The sequence below is a fragment of the Labrus mixtus genome, chromosome 17 (assembly GCF_963584025.1).
Source record: "Labrus mixtus chromosome 17, fLabMix1.1, whole genome shotgun sequence".
In the NCBI taxonomy this organism is placed as follows: domain Eukaryota; kingdom Metazoa; phylum Chordata; class Actinopteri; order Labriformes; family Labridae; genus Labrus; species Labrus mixtus.
Window position 1 is genome coordinate 23,392,002 of NC_083628.1, and position 13,454 is coordinate 23,405,455.

The 13,454-nt window shown below is 38.6% G+C and overlaps 1 long non-coding RNA gene across 1 annotated transcript; it reads left to right on the forward strand.

The window, feature by feature from the left end:
* Nucleotides 1–237: 237 nt before the first annotated feature.
* On the forward strand, nt 238–2,153 carry LOC132992452 (uncharacterized). Its single transcript, XR_009676337.1, has 2 exons — nt 238–493; nt 1,097–2,153. It is a non-coding gene; the product is annotated as an uncharacterized LOC132992452 (long non-coding RNA).
* Nucleotides 2,154–13,454: the final 11,301 nt, after the last annotated feature.

Consider the following 13,454-nt stretch of genomic DNA (forward strand, 5'->3'; position numbering starts at 1 on the left):
GGGTGGGTGGGTATGTGTGTACGTGTATCAGATCATGACCTTATGACCTGGCTAAATTCAGAGGTTAGATAACTATTGGTTTGTGCCTGTTGCTGTCCAGATTGTGTATTTCTGTTATGATTTAACCTTTCAAACTACAACACTAGCTGTGGATGTTATTCTGAAATCTTGAGACTCTATTCACAAAAAAATGACACCGCTACAGCACCCTCAAAACTAGAGGTCCTATGCAGACCATAGACTGTAAATATTACTGGACGAACCCTGACCCGTCTGTTACATAGGCAGCAAATGAGTCCATTCGAGGGCTGCATCCATATTGGATTTGCAGTCTCAACCTAACTTCGGATCAACCGAGCAACAGCAGTAAGGCGGGACCGGCGGGACTTAGCTCCGCCCATTCAGATCGACGTTAGCAGTCCACTTCACAGCATAGCTAACAGCTAGGCTGCTATCATCCCCTATTCCTCGTCCTGAGAAAACTCTATAAACAGTAAGTTAACATTTAACTTTTCTACAACACAGTTACAACGAATTATCTTCAACCCAAATATTTAATTAAAGTCTTAAAACTACACTTTTTTAAATATACAATTATGGTTATTAGTTATTTGTCAGAGAAGTTAGACTTTGTCAGTGTTAGCAGAGAAATACATTAGCAAAGTTTTATCCATAGACTGTAAATAAATATGAAACATCCAGAAGAAATCAATATTACAAAGCATACAGTTCATGTTACTGTTCTAACAAAAAGAGGAATGTCTGTGTTTTATATTTACTGATGTCAACAGCGATGACAGTGAACATGACAATTGAAAAATAATTTAGTATTTATTATAAGACATTTGTTTTCTATAGAACCCTGTGAAGTCATGGAGTCTGTGGACAGTGTCAGCTTCACACCAAAAACTTTAAGTATTAGAAAAAATAGTGTTTAAGACTGGCATGTATTATTATTATTGCAGCTACCTTGTTCAATATTATTCCTGCAGATAAGGCTAATAACAAAAAAACACCCTGAGCTGTCACATGTAGTTAACTGTACATTTTGTCTTGTCTGAGGCATTAATTGAACACCTTTGTATTTCTCCTGTAGACACAGTGTGGATTATTGGTGACTTGTCCGTCGAGGTGCCCAGAGAGCTGCAGAGACAGAGGAAGAAACCTGAGCCTCAACAACATCTGTATTTGTTGGTTCTTCTGGGGTTGACTTCGGTTGCTTCTCTTCAACAGCTCGCTGCGAGGGAGGTCTCCCCCGGATGGCCTGAGTGATGTCACCCACAGGCTGAGAGCTGAGGCGGGTTTTAAGCCTCTTGACAAACCGTTACACCGCACCCGCCTGTCAAGCTGGTCAGCTACACACCTTATTGTGAATAACTCTTATCCTTTATCAAATCAAACGACCCCCGTACAGTGTGTGTCGATCGAGACATGAGCTAATCAGACCTATTTGTTTGTTTTGTACCAAGCTGTAAACATGTTAATCTCTGCTGTAAAAACAGGCTTTTTGAATGTAGTTTTTCAGATTAAATAAATATTTCTATATAAATGCACTCCTTTATGTCTACTTATGAGTATACATTTTAGATTTGACAAGACTAAAATGTGCATTAATGCTCAACTCAATAGCTTAGGGAAGGAAGTCTACTTTTACACAACTTTGTCTTCTTTTGACATTTTTTTTTACCAAATACTAATGTAGTTCATTTCTGAAAATGGGATGGAACAGAGTCATATGCCCTTAAACACAGCCCCATTCTTAAATCAAGATACATGGAGAGTAAATAAGATCAATAACTTGTGAATAAAAACACAGTTAAAAATGATTTAGAAATGTAGTCTTCCCAGATCAATATCACATAATATCAACTTCTCCCATCTAAACTGGACAAAGGGTTTTAAAATGGGAAGAAAATGGTTTGATTGTTGTTTGGAGGAGATCTATTTTTATTTGAACAGCTGAAGCATGAATACAGTCTTCCAAGGTGCAAACCCTCCTCCTCCTCCTGAAGCTTGTGGAGCTCCTTCATGTACTGCCGTCTTATCTGCTGGCCATCTTCTCTCACCAGAACTTCGACTGTTGAAAAGTCATTCAGAAGAAGCTCGAGCATGTGACATGGATCCAGGAGAACATGGACTTTTAGTGAGGGGTCTTCAGGATGGCAAAGAAAGAGAGAAAATAGCAGTCATTCATTAAATCAATTTGTTTGTTCTCATCTATTTTTCTGTATTCATCTGTGTGTAAGAGCACATTTATAAATTCAACAATACTACCCAGACAACAAAGGTACAGTATTCAGGTAATCAACATCTATTCAAAGTTAAGAAGATAAACCTTATTGTAATCATGCTATTTTCAGCTCTCTCACTCACTTGCACAATGATATTCTACATCAAATTGCCTCAGATTTTGTGTGAGGAAAAATGAAGCAGTTTATTTTGGATAGTACTTCATCTTAACATGAAACAAATACTACCTGAATTATTTAAATCATTAACCAACTCTCTGTGCTTCAGTACAGAACATACAGTAGCTCAAAGTATTTCTTGTACTAATTGCTTTATATCTTATTTTCATTCCATATGTTATTTATATTTTATATTTCTACTGCTATATTCTTTGTAAGAGCATCTGTAATGATTAAGAACAATATTAAATTTCCCTGAACTCATACAAAGTGCATTTTTTTTAAATTTGGTAACAGTTTGTACAAATCTTAAGACACTACATCAACCATGTAACTTTAATGTCATCCTCTATAACCTACACAGCATATTAGGTTCAGTTGAGTTCAGTTTATGTTACTGATGGATAATTACTACACAAAGTTTGTTTTTTAATGTCCACATTTACGTGGAGTATAACATTCATCATAACGTCAGATAACCATATTTACAGTCTGTGGTTAACCACCGAGGTGAACCTTTAGCTTCTAACATCACACAAACTCATTATTTATCTTAACAACAAACATTTCTAAAACATTGTAAATAATGGACTACACTGAGTACAGTTAGCCGACTGGTTTACAAGCTAACGCTAAACAAGCTAGGTCCGTAAATATAAATACAGACACATGAGTAATCAGTAAATATAACACTACTATATCACTTACCGAAAAAAACTGAAGCATCAACTTGTTGGATGGTCTGTTAACCACACAGCAAGCCATGTATCATGTCAGATATGTGTTAAACAAACTCTCCAAACGAAGTAAAAAACAGGAGAAATCAGACGGATCAAGCTGTTAGCCTCCTGACCTGCTGAACTGACAGACAGATGCAGAGCGCAGAGCTGTCAATCAAATCTACCACAACCCTAATATGGGCATAGTCGTTTTCCTTGATAGAATAAAATCCGAGGAGAAAAAATTCCCCCCCCCTGTGGGCTTATAGCACTTCCGGCGCTTCTGCAGCCAGCCTCAAGCGGAACCTCGAGGAACTGCAGTTTTTTGTACTTCCGCATTGGCTTCATTTTTCGAGACCGGAGGTTGCCCCTTGATCCAGACCCAGACTTATCTGAGTGCTTCGATCAGTCACAGACTGATGTATTCGTCCGAAATCGTGACATATGACGCTACTCAGGCGATCAAATCTTATACTCGGACCAGGCAATGCAAGATAACATGTTACGTGCAGTTTTTTGCAGTGAACATGCAATGTAGTACTCTTTACCTGCAACCTTAGTAAATCAGGCCCCATTACGCAGCAGTTTGTTTGTCATTGACAGTAATGAAAGTGACACCTTTGCTATTTTCCAATGCCCCTTGATACCATATTAGTCCATTAAGAAATGTTTAACTTCTCAGAGCTTCAATACATTTACATGTTTGACTTCTACACACCTCTCTGCTTCACATGAAGGAAGCACACATGAGACTGGTATGTGTCTGTACCTTTATGTTATGTATCATTATAAAGAATGACAGGTTGAGCTCCCATCTAATTAGTATGAGAGCAGCTTGCTATCACAGAAACATCTTTGTCACTGCCTCCATACTTTTTGGTCTGCCTGACTACACAGGCTATTATTAGACACAGGATGATCATTTTCAAACATTATTGAGTGGAAACACCTCAACAGTGACATGGTTTCACGATGGTCTGTGTGTATTGGGTTGAATGAAGGTTCAGCCAAAGTGACATGTAATTCATGTAGAATCTATTGATAAAAATTGTGATAATTGAAATTGGAGTATTTTCACTGCAAATACAATAAAACTGCCTTGATCCCTGGATACCTTTCTCTTTTGCAGTCTGGTTTTAACTTTAGTAGTTCAGTTTTTTGAGGTCAAAAAGTTATGAAGCACAGTAAAAACAATAATTGATGTTTCAGAGGTGCACCAAGAAAAACATGGGGAGAGCAGGAGATGAACTTTGAGCCAGAGGAAACTTGTTTTTACCACGTTTCCTAAAACTCCCCATAAATCAATGTAATTTTAACAAGTTAGGACACAACTTCAAATTAAATAGAAATAAAGTTTAAGGCTTTTTTGTTGGGAAAGGAATGTATTTGAATTTCAGGGATGAAGCCACATCTTAATAGAATTTGAGGTAGTGTAAAATGAAGTTAAAAAATCATCCTGCCAAGCAATGTAAAAAAACAACAGCTTTAAAACACTTAGATTTCAGAATCACTGATAAGATATGAAAGTCATACATTATTTCTAGACATTAACGCTCATTTAGAGCATAATAATTTGAGCCTGAGGTCAAACTTGTTAAAACGTGCTTTATTTTCAGCCTACAATGTAACATTAACATCAACTGTCCTTTACTCTATAATCCATGCAATGTATTTAAAGTTGAATTCTTTGAAACATTTTCACATTAATTTGATTATTTGATTAGCAAACCACTTTAGCTGTGTTAACATACATTTTATGGTTCATTTAACATTTGCTTTTGCTTGCCAACAATACACTGTTTACAGTACAGAATGGACGGACACCCGGAGGTCTGACATTAATTATGATACGTTGAAAGCTGGAAAAAGATCCAGCAAATTTAGCTGCAGGCTCAAATAATTTTCCTCTAATTGAAAGTTAATATACGCCGTTCATATCATATCTGATGAGTGACTCCCAAACCTAAATGTTACCCAATAAGTGGCTGAATGCTAACGTTAGCAATAGCTAAAAGATAGCTGCTGTGTTCAGAATAAATGTTTAATTAATTGCTGCTATATTGCTAATAATCCAATGTCCATATTGATAACAGTAAACGCTGCTGCTGAGCAGGTTTAATGTGTTTAACTGGTGAATTTGCTGGTATCACAGTTGGTTACTTATCCAGTTTTTTTTAAATTCTTCAGCTGGTTCATCTCAAATTCTGTGTCTCAACTTCTAATGCATATTGAGGTACATCTGGTTGAAGATGTTTTAGCGTTTAATGTTCTTTTTGATATTGTTTCTGTTTACTATTATTTTTCAACATTTAAAATTCTTAAGATTTTTTTAAAGGGGCTATATGGAACTTTCAAAAGTACTGCGTTTGTAGCGATACCGCAGGCCGTTGGGCGAACTGCACCAGTAACCTGTTCCTCGCTCTCGCTTGCGTGCTTCGTCATACGTGCTCGTACGTACACAAACGAGCATCATCATCAGCCGTGAAACACTGGATATTTACCGGCATAATGTTTACAGAGGAGGTAAGTGGTCATACACATGTGAAAGTCTGTGAAGGAGTCTGTGTTGTGCTAGAAGCCGGTCGTTTAGTTGTACTAACAGATTCCATATTGGATTCATTCTTCATCCTACAAACGACAGTCTCTGCAGGCACTGGCTGAGTGCAGGAGTGTGTGACGAGTTTGATAGAAGTGTGTGGAAGACGGCCTCTGGCTGTGGAGGTGAAGACCGGGAGTGTGTGATGAGTTTGTACTGTTGATCTCTGTAAGCGGAGTGGAGTGAGGAGGACGTTGAGAACGTGCATAAAATGTCACTTCCTGGAGCTTTCGCGGAAAATACGACCCGGGGAAAAATTTTATACAGGCAACACAGATAGACAGTGAACATCTACTTTTTCACATCAGTTAACCGTTCACTTATTAATGGGCGATAAAAAACGTTTTATACATGTAAAAAGTTACATGTATAACCTTTAAACTCTGTAAATTGTATTGCTGCTCTTCTGTAATGGGACCACCATGGATCTGTAATGGGACCACCATGGATCTGTAATGGGACCACCATGGTGCAAAAAGGGTTCTCATCTCAATGAGACTGGACTCCTGGTTTAATGAAGGTAAAATTATATGATGTAATGAATTAAAATTGAATAAGTGAAAGAAGGTGACCTGCTGATGTGCATTCAGGGTTGGATAAACGATGAGTAAGAAAAGTAAGATCCTTTTGAGACTAATTTGCCATTATAAAAGGGCTAAATTCATTTGGACAAAAGTAAGTGATTTCTTCCCAAAAAAAAAAGTACAAATCAAATGTTTCATTCTGTCAAGTAGACTTTCTTATCACCTGTGTCTTGTTGCTTATGTCACATTGACTCTGACGATCTGGTCCTTTTGATAATTGCACACCATTCATCGCTGGTTATGGTCATGTATTATGCCTTATTTTTTTTCCGGTTGAGATTTGACAGAGACTAGAACAAAAAAAAACTAATGTGTGTTTCAGTTCACAATCTGTTGCCCATTTTGTGATCACAAACTGTTGCAGATGGTGGATTGGTGACTGTTGCTGCTTCATGCAAATACAGTTTAAAATTAAATGTTTAATATGCAAAGTGATTCTATGTCTATGTCGATGGACAGAAAAACAACAGCTGTGGTCACATGTTAACAGATGGTTGAATGGTGAATCGGCGAGGACCCTTAGAAGACTGTTTGGTCCGATGTGATCTGCTTTCAGTGCTGTCAGTCACAGCAGCAACTGGGACTAAGTCAAAGTAAGAGACCAGAAGTCAGTTTGGAATATTTTTCATTACCAACATCAAGACTGCTTCTGATATATATAAATAAATATATAAATATCAATATAGCAAAGTATCACAATTTATTATTATTTTTTTAACAATACTACATCAATTCTTCTGCCCCTAAAATCAATAGGCTACATGAAATGGATCAGAAATGTCCTGTAATCACAGGGACCCCTACACCTACAGATGTTGCTGTTCAGCTTGTAGGCGGGCTCCTTGAGCGTAAAGTGAATGTTGAAAGAGAGTGTTCAGAAGTGGACGGGTTACTTGTGAACTAAGTTGAGGAAATGAGCAGTCCGAGTGAAGAGAAAGTGTTGAAATAAAGAACTTAAGAAGTTATTTTATGTTTGATTGTTTTTCAGTGGTTACTCTCATTAATCAATCGGCCTAGATTTCCAGTGAAATGTAAAAGATGGAGCTAGATTTTGTAAGCATCGCTCTTCACGCTGCCCATTGTGTTTGTATACGATGACCTTCTGTCAGACACAGCCGCGATACAGACGAGTGAAATTCCCAGGTCGGCAATGCAGAAGTTTAAGTCCTTTAGGTATCTCATTAAGATGCACAAGTTACGCCTCTGTTACTGACCATCAGATAACACAGGAGAGAGAGCATGATCCCTTACTTATCATACAGCATACTGCAGAGTGTTGGCTGTGAGCCCTATGCACCGCTGCACAATGATTGACACACAGAAATGAACCAAACACAGCAGTACTCAGGCCAAGGTCTGTGCAGTCATAGAAAACACTTCAACTGGATGATATAGTAAGGATGATTGAGATAGAAGTTTTTTAATTAGGACTATACAACTTTTTTTTTTTTGGAGGGGGGGATCCTCCTAATTAATTCATTAGTAGTAATATGTATGCCTCTTGTTACTGTTAACGGTATTTCATAGATTTCATAGATATCTTATTTCATAAGATACTGGTATGTGTTCAGTGACTTTTTTGTATCAAACAGTTACGGGTCATGTTTTTACTAGTATCATATTGAAGTTTAAAATTCTGAAAATGCGAGAACCCTTTCATCATATATATTTAAATGTAAATGTTGACTCAAATAGTTTTCACTTCATAATGCAACAAGCAGTTAATTATATAGAGAAGGGGTGTCAAACTCATAGTAGGTAGGGGGCCGGATTTGTTTAAATGACACCTCAAGGGGGCCAGATTATTTTTGTCAGTATCAATATGACTCAACACAGACGGCTGTTTAATTATATCATTCACAGTAGTTGTATCAGTCAGAGGCTGCTGAATGTTAACACAAAAAAAATGTAAAATGACAAAGCAGAGAGGTTAACAGCAACAAATCTGAACGAGTGGGACAGAAACCATGCTATCTTTTTCATATTACAAAAAGATCTATTTCTAATTTGAATATTTTGGCATTCATGTTCTGACTCTGAGTCAAATGTATGTATTAAACCTTTCTATTTTGAAAATAGCAGCCCTGTGTCCTTATCTGCTGTGTTTATCTGTGCGTCTGTGTGAGTGGGCGTGTCTGTGTGAGTGTGTCTGTGTGAGTGTGTCTGTGTGAGTGTGTCTATGTGGGTGGGCGTGTCTATGTGAGTGTGTCTGTGTGAGTGTGTCTGTGTGAGTGTGTCTATGTGGGTGGGCGTGTCTATGTGAGTGTGTCTGTGTGAGTGGGCTGTTTATGTGGGTGTGTCTGTTTCAGTGGGTGTTTGTAGGTGGATCAGGTGGTGATGCAGATGCTGCTGCTGCTGAATGGAGGAAGCAATTACATTTGCTGTGACCGGATTGGTCAAACCACGACATTGAAGTTTTTAAAACTTACGATTCTGCAGTCTGCTCTCCCCCTTCTCCCACCACTGCCAACAAAGCCAGCTTGAAATCAGAACTTTTTGTATTGTGTAGGCCAGATCTTTTTAGCAAGAACTTGGTAGATTGTTTAGTCTGTGTGTAAAAAGAAAATGAGTGTTGTTTGATAAATATTTGAAGAGTACTTTTAATGTCAACATTTGCGCAGTGCACAGCAGTAATTAGGACGGAAGGCTCGTCATGTTTGCTTCTTTTTCTCCTGTTTTTTGTTAGGAGACTAGGAAAGATGATTTTTGTTCATTCTATATCCATGTTTGGAAAGATTAGGGCTTTTGGTTGTCACATTTTGTTTATTCTTTTGGACAAACTGCTGTTTTTAATCTCAAGTTGACCTGGGCTGCTGGCTTATTGGGGGTTATATCGGGGTCACTCATGGTGTTTCTTGGTTCCCCTAGGCCGGGGAAATAACAGTCACTAAGAATGACTTTATAAAACTGCAGAGGACAGTTATAGAACATAATGTCTGTGCTTGCAAATCTTATGTTGGCAGGTGAAAAAAAAAATATACAACACAAGAGGAAAAAAGGGTAACAAATAGCCTGTAACAAGAGGCCCAGTGAGTGATTGATCACTTATACATTTCAATATTTTTTGACTATAAAAAGCGCAGAATGTCTGATCTGACACTGAGGTTATTCTACCTCCTCTGGGATCAGTGCATCAATGCAGAGTACAGTGAGAAAAGTGAAGAGGGGAGGAAGGAGGAAGGGTTAATAAGTGTTGGCAACATATATATGATTGTCGATTCATTGTGTCGTAGATTTTTGCGTCACTGCAGACAGTCGAGCTGAGTGTTGTAGAATTTGGTCAGCTTAAGCTGCGTCTAAATGTGCTGTGGGAAGAAACTTTCCTTTCCTTTATTACATCTATAGTAATAACTCAATGATTGATGATCAACAAACTTTTTTCCATGAAGAGAAGTTGGCAAGTTACAGACTGAGCTCTCTGATGTAGACCAGCAGCTAAACAAACAAGCCTCTCCGTCACACAGAGTGAATCAACTGCATTACTGAGCTGCGTCTGCTGAATCAAACAGACCACACATATTTCTAAAAGTTGTCCTGTGAGTTCACAGAGCGGTGATCTGCTCATTGCAGCAGAGTCAGTGGACCCTTTGTCTCATGGCACCAGGTCACACACACACACACACAAACTCACACACTGTGCATTGCAAAGATAGTAAAAGCAAACAGTGTCACTTGTGTTTGAAAAAACAACATGTTCGCCTTAGCATGAAATGTTCAGTTATAATGACATTTTTACTCTCTGATGAGAGCAGGTGGTAAATGTGCAACATAATTTATTAGCCATGTCCCGCTCAAACTTTCTAGGGATCAGGAACACAATTCCACCTCTGTGTGACCTGATAATACATTCTACAATTCACTTCACAGCAGACGCTTTTATCCAAAGCGACGTACATCAGAGAGTAAGAACAACACAAGCAAGGATCTAGAAAAAAGGGAACAATGTCAGTAAGAGCAAACGATCAGCTTTGAGTCTGATTGGACACACAGGTGCTGACAGGAAGTGACCAGAGGCAAAGCACAACATTGAGGGCAGTTCTTGAGAGCTCTAATCAGTATAGAAACCATCTTATAAGTCGTCGTTATCAAACAAAAACCATCGTCATTACCATCATCATCATCAATAATATGGAGACCATCATCATTAAGTTAGTAGGTATTCATGAAAGAGCTGGGTCTTTAGCTTTTTCTTAAAGGTGCAGAGGGACTCTGCAGAACAAATGGAGTTTGGAAGTTCATTCCACCACCGGGGGGCGACAGAGGAGAAGAGTCTAGTCAGAGACTTAGGACCCTGTTGTGAAGGTTGGATCAGACGCCTTTCATTGGCAGAGCACAATAAACCATCTAAAAATAAAATTAGCTTATAGTCATTTTACAAATCGTTATATTTATCAGTGGTTAAATCAGATAGGAGATGCCAGTCTTTACCCCAACACACACACACCTGGTCCACATGCGTGCAGACAAACTGTTAAGCAGGATGGATGAGAGTGTTTTTTATCTGGATGAGCTGCTCTTTGTGGCTCACTCTGTGAGACATGTATTGATGATTATAACTAAGCTTAGTCCCCAAACGTTATGACTCAACTTTTCAAGATACTGTGGTAAGAAATGTTGACAGAACTGAAATCACTGATGATGAGAGCGTGCAGTTCAGTTCTGATCAAATCTTGGCAACTTGTGAGCGAATGTTACAAAATAAATACTGCTCCCTTCATCTCTCTTGTAATGCCCAGCATACTCTGTCAACCTCGCTCTTTTTGGACAGCATGTTTGCTGAGCTAACGTAAAGCAGCAACACAGTGTGCAGTGTAAATGGTAAATGGACTAAAGAACCTTTCTAGTCTTCTGACTACTCAAAGCGCTTTTTACACCGCAGGTCACACCTACACATTCACACACTGACGGCACAGGTTGCTGTAAAGTGACCATCAGAAGTTACTAATTCCATTCATACGGCGTCGCCTATGAAGCAGCGGGAGAAATTCAGGTTTGGAGTGTCTTGCCCGAAGACACATCGGACATGTTGCTGCAGGAGCTGGGGATCGAACCCCCAACCGGTTGAGTGATGACCGACTTTACAAACTGAGCCACAGCCTCCCCACAGCTCGTCTAGTTTGTGATGTTAGGCTACTCCCCGCTAAGAAGATAGGTCCAGGTGCCATGTTTAATTTCATATATCATACTGACCCATAACTTTCCGTATCACACATGGATATAAATATGTATTTAAAATATAATTTATACATGTCAAATAAATATTTTCAAAGTTTTCCCCCTCTTCCCCAGAAACATCTCACAAGAAAAAAAGTGTATGCAACTATGCTGTGAAAAAATATGCTATTATGTATTCCTCAACTTGGACCACTATCTGCCTTACTCACATCAAGCTGCTTCCTGTTTATTACCTGGAGACGAGACACAACTGCAGGAGGATGTGAAGTGCATAAAGGACAAGGAGAAACAGATGGAGAGTAAACACTGATCCGGCAACCAACGGAGATCCTGAGGGAAAAGTAAAGGAAAGTGTAAACACAGGAAAAAAATACATAAACATACAGATACACAATGTTTGGAGACAATGTTGTGCTTTCTCTACTTAGAAGTTGGAGCGCTCAACAAGTGGAAATTATTGTCATGAAAACAACATATTGGATTTCCTCTGTTAAATATTTGATCAACATAAAATGAAAAGTCTTTGTTGGCTGTAAAAGTAAATAAAGGAAGCATTAATCACAGTGTTTGTGTTCCCATGATCAACATGGTGCCAAATACAAAATGACTCTTCTGACAGTATATGGTGTCACATGAAGTTGAGGAAATAAAAGTAGCTCTGTCATATTTTCTATGATCTGTGCTGGCAAATCCTAATGAGCAAAGAGAGAAGAGGAAGAAAGAGAATCCTGTGAGCATAGCCACAAAGACAGCAAGGCCACAGAGGAGAGCAAACTGACACATGAAGCTGATGCCTTTATAACCGCTATTTAACATTTGGAACGCATTCGAACTGGGGATTTGTTGTTTACGACGAGGGAAAATTACAAAGACAAAAGGAATATCTGCCACGGTGGCGATCACAGGCTCTTTCCTTCCACTTAAACGGTGACATGAAGCGTGAAAGCCATTTTTAGAGAAAGGCTGTAAAAGTAAACAAATGCCAGAGCTGATTTTTCCTCCTGCAAGAAAGAACACTTAGGCACTTAAAGTCCAATGTAAAACTATGATTGCTTAATTGTTAAGTATAAATGATGAGCTGCAGACAGATCAATGTGCTGTCTGTATACTGTCTTCCAAAGAACATAAAGGGAAAAAAGCCTCCATCACCGCCTGTCTACAATCTGTGTGCCTTGTGTTTGTGCAGCTGCTCAATAGAGGTCCAATAGATAGAGGTTTAGACTGATTCTAAAATCCCTTTCAGTCACCTCTCTCTTACAAGGCAAGTTGGATATCAGTGTGTCCTCAATTACGGTCTTCTCAAAACCAAACTATGTCAAACCAGCGTGACCAACCTCATGGAGGAAAACCCCAAACTCTGAGGAAAAGTTGGAGAGCATTAAAGGCAGCTGAGGAACTTCTATTGTGTTGACTTTGAAAACCTTTGTTGACAAAAGTTTTGTATCTGCTGTCTGATCATTATCTGGTTAGCGTGTGTGTTTTTTGTAATGATTTCAGAGCACCTGGACCTGTTGCTTGCAGGGCATAAACCCCAGGGTGGATCTCCTCTCTCTCTCTCTCTCTCTCTCTCTCTCTCTCTCTCTCGCCACACATTCATTCCATGGTTGTTTGTGCTATATGGTTGTTGGTGCGTTGTGCTAATAAATCATTGTTACCTCAATTTAAGTTGTTCTTTCTCATATTTGTCATGGCCATGGAGCCAGGTTATGACAATAGTCAGAGTTTAGCTTGCAGCTTAAAGATTTGGTTATTTGATAAGAGCAATAAAAATATGGATGACTGAAGCTTTAACATTTGATTACTTACATATCTTTAAGATAATAAGCCAGCATTAAGATTCATCTCAGTAGCAAAGCAAACATGAATATTTTATGGCAAAACTTCAGCAATGTTTCCTGACATGTTAAATAGACTTGAAAAATACCTGTCTAAGAGAAGGAGGGATCATTGAGGGGTTTTTCAAATCAAGGTT